The sequence below is a fragment of the Dermochelys coriacea genome, chromosome 2, assembly GCF_009764565.3.
Source record: "Dermochelys coriacea isolate rDerCor1 chromosome 2, rDerCor1.pri.v4, whole genome shotgun sequence".
NCBI classification, from domain to species: Eukaryota; Metazoa; Chordata; order Testudines; family Dermochelyidae; genus Dermochelys; species Dermochelys coriacea.
In genome coordinates, this window is record NC_050069.1 from 200,019,099 (window position 1) to 200,028,247 (window position 9,149).

The following is a 9,149-nucleotide window of genomic DNA, read 5'->3' on the forward strand; positions in this document are numbered from 1 at the left end:
TGCAGGGCTGCGGTGGCCAGAGAAAGGTGACTTTCCCCAGATCAGGGGCTGCCGCAGCCGAGGAGAGACCCCCCTCCTTCCCAGCCCCAGCTCGAGGGCTACTGTGACGTAGGAGAGACACCCCCCCTCCGGCCCAGCCCCAGCTCGGGGGCTACCGCAGCAGGGGAGAGACCCCACATCCATTGCATTAGAAAGGTAAGACTACCAATATTAAAATATGAGTTGTGTGCTTTAACGTTTTTAGTTCTACAAATAAATGACTTTTTTTTAATATAGCGCTTTTATCCAAAGTGCTTTACAAGAGTTAACTAACAGTACAAACAACATTTGCAAAGATGATTTAGTGGTCCACTGAGACCCTCAGCAATTTTTAAGTGGTCCACGAAAAAAAAGTTTGAGAACCACTGTTCTAGGGCATTTAACTTCCAGTGAACTCAATGGAAGCCCCATACAAGCGTCCAAGGCAAGAAATTTTGTACATAAGCACAGATCACTCCAGGAAAGTATTTTTAAAACGGAAGTGAAGAAGTGAAAAACATACAGACAGAAAAGAAAATTAATGTGGTTTTGAACGTTGCTATATAGCTTCCTGTGTTTGACCTCAAAGAATAAAAAAAGACATATGATCTGTAACTTCCTCTGAGTTTTCTTTCATCTCTGGATGGAAAACTTAAAAAGCAGACTCTCTTATTAGCTGCTGCTGGGTTTTTTTATTTGTTTAATTAAATTCCCTAATAATCTTTAATGTTATAACATCTATCTGTATATACACATAGATATTATGGGCTCAGTCATATCCTCCTGCAGAAAGACAAACAGGTTTCTAAGGTATTGTGATATCAAGGAATGGGTTGAATAATATTCTGATGGAGTGGCCTCTACATGTCCACTGAATAGACAGAGAACTCCAGGGAATCTAGAGACAAGGCAAACTTGTGCATCTGTTGGGAGGGAGGGCAAAGGGAGGAGGATTAGAGAGGAGAAAGAGAGGGACGGTGCCAGTTCACGTACCTCGGATAAGTAGCAAAGCCTTATACTTAGCAGTACAAGGCACAGAGTAACCTCATTTGGCCTGCGAGATCCATGGGAGCTGGGAAACAAGGCTTTACAGGGCACTCTCTATACGTGAGCACTGATTTGATCATGCATTTATTTGTAACCTGTGTGTTCCACTATTTTGCTAGAGATTGCTGTTGCAAAGAGCGGTTCTGTCGAATCTGCCCTGCCAGTGCCCCAAAACCCGTAGAATCATGACTACATGGAGTTTACAAACATGGGATTCTCCGGAGTCTGAAGGCAGGGGATTCTGTTATTTAGGTTCAACAGTCCTCCCTATAACAGATGTCGGATTCCACCTAATAATGTAGGAGGCAATATATATCTGTAGGTCTACATCTATAATTCACACTGCATATGTTTGTGTGATATAGAAAAAATCTCTGCATATTACAGACACATTCAACTTCAAAGAAATCTTTAGCAATATAAAATACTTAGATGCCAATTATGTTGTACATGGGGTGAGAATATGGAAAACAGAACTCACTGTGTATATATAGCTCTTACAATGATACTGAAAGCTAAAGATTCTCTAGTCCAGCCTGACATTTTTACTTTGTCATGTCTTTTTCTTTCTTCTCCTTTCTCTGCCCATTTCACTCTTTTTGCCATTCACTATCATCAAAGGCTAACTCTAATGGGCCATTTTAATTCACAGAATAGTAACCACGCTCTTCATATTGATATTACACATACAACTGAAATAGCCAAAACCAGCAAGTGAAAAAAAATTAAAGATACTGAATTAACACATGTCCATTTCATGTGTCACTTTAGAACTGACATATGTTGAATTATATCTAAGTTATTTTGTCTGGAGACAGCTAGTAGCCTAGTCTAATTTATAAACTTTATTCCCATGGATGTATAGACTCTTAGTAAATTAGGTCATACCAATGTACCTGTAAAGGAACCTTTCAGTTAAATAAACCTGTGGGGCGATAGAACAGATTTTGGCCCCTGTCCTGCAAAAGCTACAAACATACTTTACGACTGTGAGTAGTCCCATTGTCTTCACTGGGACACATAATGTAAAGAACCGCTCATAGCTTTGCAGGACTAGGGCCTAAGATAGTACGTTTCTGGTTTGGTTATAACAGACACAAACTTCTAGATGTATATATATATTCTTCACATAATTTTTCTAAGCCCTATGGACATTACTGTGTTACTCTGGAAAATGGAGTATACAGAGCTGTACAATCTACTTGAAAAATACACAACTTGATCAAGACACTGAAATAGAGTATTAATGTTGTACATTAATGCCATACTCACTTAGGCATGGCTACAGAAGCATGGGTCAATATTAAATGCATTGCAATATGATTCAAAGAAGGTGTCAGTTGTGTAGAAAATGTAACTTAATTTAGAAAACAAACTGATAACAGATAAAACTATTACTTCAACAACCAAAATTATTATTTATCAGAAATTAAGTTACTTTTGTTTTCATTAATATTTCTTGCTTCAAAACAAATAAATGGCATCTTGTTTTATCTAATCTACAAACTTTCTACTCTTTCCTGTATTTCACAACCATTTGGCTTGTTTCCAGTATGCCTCATTCTCTCTTTTTATTTCTGTATCTGTTAACATTGTTCAATGTTTTTCCAGTTTGCCTAGCTACCTTGAATATTAAGTTAAGTGTGAATTGTAATGAATAAAAATTTAAATGTCTTCACTTTCTAAAGTGTTCCAAATACTGCGGCAAAGTGCATATTGCACATTGCTTTGAAGGAAAGAGATAATTTCATTGACACTTTGCTAGCACCTTGGGACTCCTAAGTATTGCTTTCCATAGTAGAGAATGTTTAATTAGAACACTTAACACAGAAACAAACAACTGAAATTAAACTGTGACCTTTTCCAATTTCAACTACGGGTTTAAATACCGTTTGTTTTTATACAAAGCACATGCATGTATTTTACTATAATAATTCAATCATTTTGTGATACATTAGAGCATTCAGATATATTCAGTCTCTTAATACAAAAAGAAGGGGACATTCAGTGGAACTGAAAGGCAAGAAATTCAAACAGATAAGTAACTTATGGAACTCATTGTCCCAAGAGACCAAGAGCTTACAGGAATTCAGAAAAGGAGTAGACATTTACAGACCTAATGTGGCAAAGATTTTTTTTAGAAGGAACGTAAACCTTCATGCTTCAAGGCATAAGCATAAGCTAGCTACCAACTGACGGGGCTACAAAGAAACTTCGCCAATGCTCAAATTATTCCATAACTGTCCACTACAGGACACTTTCCTGTGGTAGAGAGAGGATACCAAAATAGATGAACCACCTGGTCTGATTCACTAGGGCATTTCCCATATTCCTGAATCACATGTGAAAGTGGCAGCATTTTAATTCTTTAGGGTATGATTTTCCAGGTGTAAATGGGGTGCAAGGCAGTGGAGAATTAGACCCTTACAATCTAGGAAACATCAATATTTCACACAAGAAATTGAAATATCACCATGGGCCTAATTCATTACTGTGTTACTACAGTTTTATACTATTGTAAATCCATGGAAATCAAGAGTGACTCCAGTAAGAGGATTGTTGTTGTAGCCATGTTGGTAACAGGATATTCGAGAGATGATCTACAATGATCAACACCTCACAAAACACACCTTTCAAGATCCATGGATCCTGCACATACCCATCACAACATGTGATGCATCTCAGCCAGCACACTAAATGCCCCAGTAATAACTACGTGGGTGAAATGAGACAATCACTATGCTCTTTAACTCACACAGAAACATGATCAAAAACAAATACACCATTTCACCTGTGAGAGAACATATCTCACAAAGTGATCACTCTATACCTGACCTCCCACTTCTCATCCTCAAACACTTATTACAACAATCTATAACCCACTTAACAACCCCCTACACCATTGACTAGAGCGGTGTTAGCAGGCCACTTCACCTTGAACGAGCCCTTGAAATGTGTTAACTACTTATGCTAAACAACCTGTTCTACCTTGTGTTTTATCTGCGACACACTCAGTACATTTCCCAAACCTGAAGAGCAGCTCTGTGAAGCTCAAGCGCTTGTTTCTATCTCATCCAGCTTGTGTCACCAGCAGCACAGTGATGAACCAGGCCTGTGATATTCTTTCTGGTTTCTTCTAAATTGACAGGATGTGATTCTCATTTATACAAAGGCTGCTTTACACCACTCTGGCAGGGTAAACAGGCCCTAAAGTGTGTAATTCACACCCACTTTCAGGCATCTTTACATTACCAGGGCAGCATAAAGGGAGTTTGAGAATCTGAGCACACAGCCAGGATGAGGTAAAGGGGGATTAGTTTAAATGAGAATCTGGTTCACAATATGTAATTTGTCACAAACCTGATCATCATGCCTAACCCACTAATGCCAGCACATTTTGTCATCCATAGGTCTAATCTTTCAGTCTTTATTCAGACAACAAATTTACATCACTGACAGTTTTGCCTGCATAAGTACACAAGGAATGAGCATTTTGTGGCTATCAGATCAGTACATATTGCGTCTGATGCATACTCTTAGGGTTTATCTACAAAGGAAGATTGTACCAGTTATACCGCCAGAATTATAACACTATAAACCAATATATAGTTAACCAATATAGATAAACCAGTTATAAGCCCCCATGTGGACATTCTTATTCCAGTATGAGTGGCTTTTTTTTTTCCTGTTTAGCTTAAATACCCTGCCCAAGAAACATAAGTGAAGACCCTCTTACACGCCAATAAGAGTGCCAACACAGGGGGTTAGACCAGTATAAATGCATTGGTTTACACTGACACATTAGCCTACACTAGCATAAATCTCCTATGTAGACAAGTCCTTACAAAAGTAGTCCCAACAAAAAATATACTGCATTACGTTATGACTAGCAGGCATGCGCCTGCAAACTCTTACATAAATAGTCCTTATAGACCCAAGTGGTCTCATTGACTTTTACTCTCTTTTGGGTATCAGCTGTACTCTATCATGGTAAATTTCCTGAATCCAACACACTCCTCTTAGCATAAAAAGGTTTTGAGTTAGTATTAAACAGGGGTCTCTTATCTTGATTTAAAATGTCTTTATTTCAGAATTACTTACAATAATTTTTTAGAAAGAAAGAAATAAAATACCAAAGATTAAATACATGGAGTAGTAGTTACATTTTACATTTTAACAAGATTTGTATTAGATCAAATTCTTATAAATAGTTCCTATAAAGCATGTTTCAACCAAGAGTGAAATCCCTACCCTACTGAAGCCAATGTGAGTTTTGCCATTGACTTCAAAGGGCAGGATTTCACCTTGATCAAAATAAAAACTTACTAATAAGAAATTAATATTTTGATGTATAAATAATTATACCATTTTCATATCCTAGCATAGAGCCTTGAAAATAGAAAATACAAACCCCGCTGAGCCTTTAGATAATACACTTGCTAAATATAGGTCATTGTTACAAATAGTGGACTTGATCCTACAGACCCTTATCCGAATAGGCTTATCCACACAATTGATCCCACTGAAAGGTCTAGGAAATTTACCATGATGATGAAGTGTGAGCAGTACTCAGAAGGCAAAAAGCAGCGAACTACAAGCTGTGCTATCTGCAGAACTGCCTTGTTCCTTGCAAAATTAGTAGAAAGCTTTCCTTATTCAGAAAAACAAGTATGATGTCCATTTATTAGTTTTATTAAAATAAGAAATTGTTCAGAATTAGTGAGAATAAAATAAGTGGCTGGTTAAAGAAAATTTAATTTCCACTGTGGTTGTTTGTACATTTCGTAAAATGCTATCTCTAAAATTATACTTTGGCACACTTTTTATAGATAACATTGCTAAAAACTCTTACTTTTAGAACAAATGTAAACATCAAGTATGTTTTCACCAAAAAGTGATGTGGTATACAATTTAATTATTCATTTATGCAAACGATGGTAAACAGAATTATAAAAGAAAAATAAACAGCAAATGAGGTTAGTTTGCCCCACGCTTTATGTTGGCAAGAGTTCTGAGCATAGTTTAGTGTTTTCTATTCATGACTTTATTATCAAATTACTCCCTGATGATGTCTCAAATGTGCTTTTGTCTGCAAATGAGAAGGAATAAAATACCAAGACATTAACGTTAAATTACAATAGTTAATGGTGTAAATACCAAAATAATTACTGCATCATACCATCAATTGTTGTGTGTTCATTACTGAAGTTCTTATAAAGCCTTCATTTTCTTGTTACAATTATTTTTTCTTTGTTTTTTTGTCTGGCTATTTTATAGCCTTGACAGTACTTTAGTACCATTCACAGTTACACAGCCCATTTAATCCTGTTTAAAGCTTCATTTTAGCTATTTCTTATTTGTGCAGAAACTGCTTTCACTTCTGCCCTGACAGTCAAAAACAACACAGGGATAGGTGCAACACTTGTCAAATGGGATTATCTAAATTTAATAGCAATAAAACAACAGACGGTTTACAACTCTGCTTTGCCACCCCTCTCTCAAATACAGTAGTTCTGCAAAATAATCAAACTAATTGCCACTGCAGCTTATCTTGATTATTCTCCTACAAGTTTCAATGCTTAGTCTCTTTCACAAAATATAGACTATTATGGTAGCTAGCCAAGCAAGATGTTTGTTACCTCTGCTCCTCTCTCTCTCTCTCCAGTACAAATTGCAACTTCCACACAAGCGCGGTGCTGCTGCTGCTGGCTAAAAGTACAACTGTCACGGTGCTCTTAAACCTGTGACCTTCTTCTGTCTGGTTAACGCTTTCATCGTTTTGATCGATTGTGCTTCAACTCCAGCTGTTTTACCAGCCATTAAGCACACACGCGGCTTCGCAAATGCCGGGATCCCTCCCCACACAACAGAGCTGCACACACGCAGCACACTGCCATATTTACAACTCCCTGCTGTCCCAAGAAGTCACCTGCACGTTTCCAATAAGCCAAAGCAAAACTTAGCATGCCTCTCTATCTGGACCAAAACCAGCTCTCCCAGCTTCTTTTTACGCACACAGCACAGCAGCAAGAAGTGAACAGCAATCACAAACTCAGAGGCGCTCAGGCACATTGCTGTGCCACCAAAAAACGTGGCTCTCCCACCCTTTCTGCCCCACAAAGCTTTGCACCTCAGAGTTGAGAAGTTATATACCAAGGACCTTACGCACTAGGTCTGATACTTCAGATAAAGGGGGCGGGTTACTGCCCTGAACCTAGAAGCAGACCTGAAGAAGAGCTCCGTGCGGCTCCAAAGCTTGGCTCTCTCAGCAACAGAAAGAGCTCGCCTCACCCACCCTGTCTCTCTAAACACAGAGCCCCAGCGAAGCCCCCTTCGACCTGGAGCAGGCGGCTGGGGCTGGGCTGCCAACTTCGCTCCTCGCCCCCGCTTCTAACACAACCATGCGACGGTGCCAAGACTCCAGCAGAGAGCAGCGAGGACAGACCCGGCGGTGCCCCCGCACGCTGCCCGCTGCCGCCCCTCCGGCGGCCGGCGCGCCTGGGGGAACGACTCCGGGACGCGCTCAGGGTCCCACCACGCACTTACTCAAGCCGGCGGGCCCGAGCCTGGGAGCCCTCGCGCAGTTTTCGCTGAGGCCGGGGCAGACCCCCTAGCGACGTCGCCGGGGCGGATCGGGCCGCGGACTGGGGCGGGTGCCGAAGAACGCAGCGCTTCTATGCGGAACAAGCCTCCACCCCAGCCCAAAGGGCCCCTGACCTGCCCGGGGGCGTATTTAACTGTCAGTGCGGCGTACAGCTGCAGAGGCCAGTCCCCACCACCTAGCGTGGAGCAGCGGTGCGTGCCCGCTACCCCGCCCCCCCCCCGCTCCTGGGTGCCACGCGCTCCGCACCCCCCCCCCCCGGCACGTGCACGGCCCGCCTACCGGCACTCCCGCCCCGCTCGCTCAGTCCCCACGGCCCGCCCTTTACCTCTGCGCCCGCGCCAGCCGCCGCCGGCCCGCGCTCGCCTCTCCCCCGTTGCCGCCCCGCGAGCGGAGAGAGCGCGGCGGCGGCGGCAGCAGCAACAGGGACTCCCGCCCTCTCCGCCCCGCCCCGCCCCTGGGCCGGAGCCGTCCGCCTTCCGCAGCTTCTCATTGCCTCCGGCTGCGCGTAGCCGGGCTGCGGGGCGAGCTCGGGCGGGGGGCCGGCGGCGGCGCCCCGCCCGCTCCAGAAGCAGCGGGGGGAAGCTGGTCCCTCGCTCCCAAGCGCCCTGCCGTGCCGGGGACTTCCAAGGGCCGGGGGGAGAAGATCGGGCCCAGGGACCCTAGGAGAGAGGAGCGCTTCAAAACCCAAGCGCCAGCCGCGGCTGATTGGGGCGGGACAGCCACTACTCTGAAGCTCGCCCTTCATTCGGCAGGCACCCCTGTGCGCCCCCCTTCTCCCCCGGGCTACATGTACGATTTAGCTAGAGCCAAAGACACCCCCGCCCCAAGTGCACCTGGTCGATAGCGGCCTGCTAAACATCAGGGCAGCGGTGTAGGCAGCCTGCCCGCAGGGGAAAGACACCAGCGTCTTTCTTTGTCCTCCTTATGGCCCTGAACAGTATTGCCAACCCCAAATGTTCAAAAGCTGTGGGTCAGGTTCACCAAAAATCATGAGATTATGTAAAATAATAGCTTAGGTGTTCTTTTTCTTGGCCGCCTGCTTTTTGAGCTGTTAGGGTGCGCTGGGGGGGGGGGTGGTCACTTTTTGAAGCTTTCTCCACAGCCAGGAGGGCTAGAAACTTATTTTTTCTTTAAGAGTGGAGGCTGAACTCATCACATAGCCACCTGACTCCCGGAGCTGGGGCTTTAAGGAAAACAATATTTATCATGAGGCTCATGACAAAACCATGGGAGTTGGCAACGCTGCCATGGGTAGTAGCTGCCTGAAAGTACGTAAGGGTATGGCTATGGCCCTTCAACCCCTTCGCACCATCCAGCACAGCTCCTTGACACAGAGGAAGTGTGTGCTGCTCCCTTTGTGACACATATGGCAGAGAGTTGTGGTCGAGCTAGCTAGTATACCTGCTGGGGAATGCAGCAGCATCATGTTTCGCTGCACCCCTCCAGCATATTTTTACCAGCAGAAAGGCAGATTCTAGCC

At 43.3% G+C, this 9,149-nt stretch overlaps 1 protein-coding gene across 5 annotated transcripts in view; it reads right to left on the reverse strand.

Annotated features, from left to right (window-relative positions):
• The window catches only part of RARB (retinoic acid receptor beta), a 532,878-nt gene extending 524,803 nt beyond the window's left edge, over positions 1 to 8,075 (reverse strand). The window contains exon 1 of one of the 5 annotated variants that reach the window (XM_038392096.2): positions 7,995 to 8,075. The gene's annotated coding sequence lies outside the window, so the exon portion shown is untranslated. Of the gene's footprint in view, positions 1 to 7,611; positions 7,841 to 7,948; positions 7,970 to 7,994 lie in introns of those variants that run through there. The other 4 variants (XM_038392089.2, XM_038392090.2, XM_038392088.2 and 1 more) reach the window with 4 other exon arrangements.
• Between the last annotated feature and the right edge of the window lie 1,074 nt (positions 8,076 to 9,149).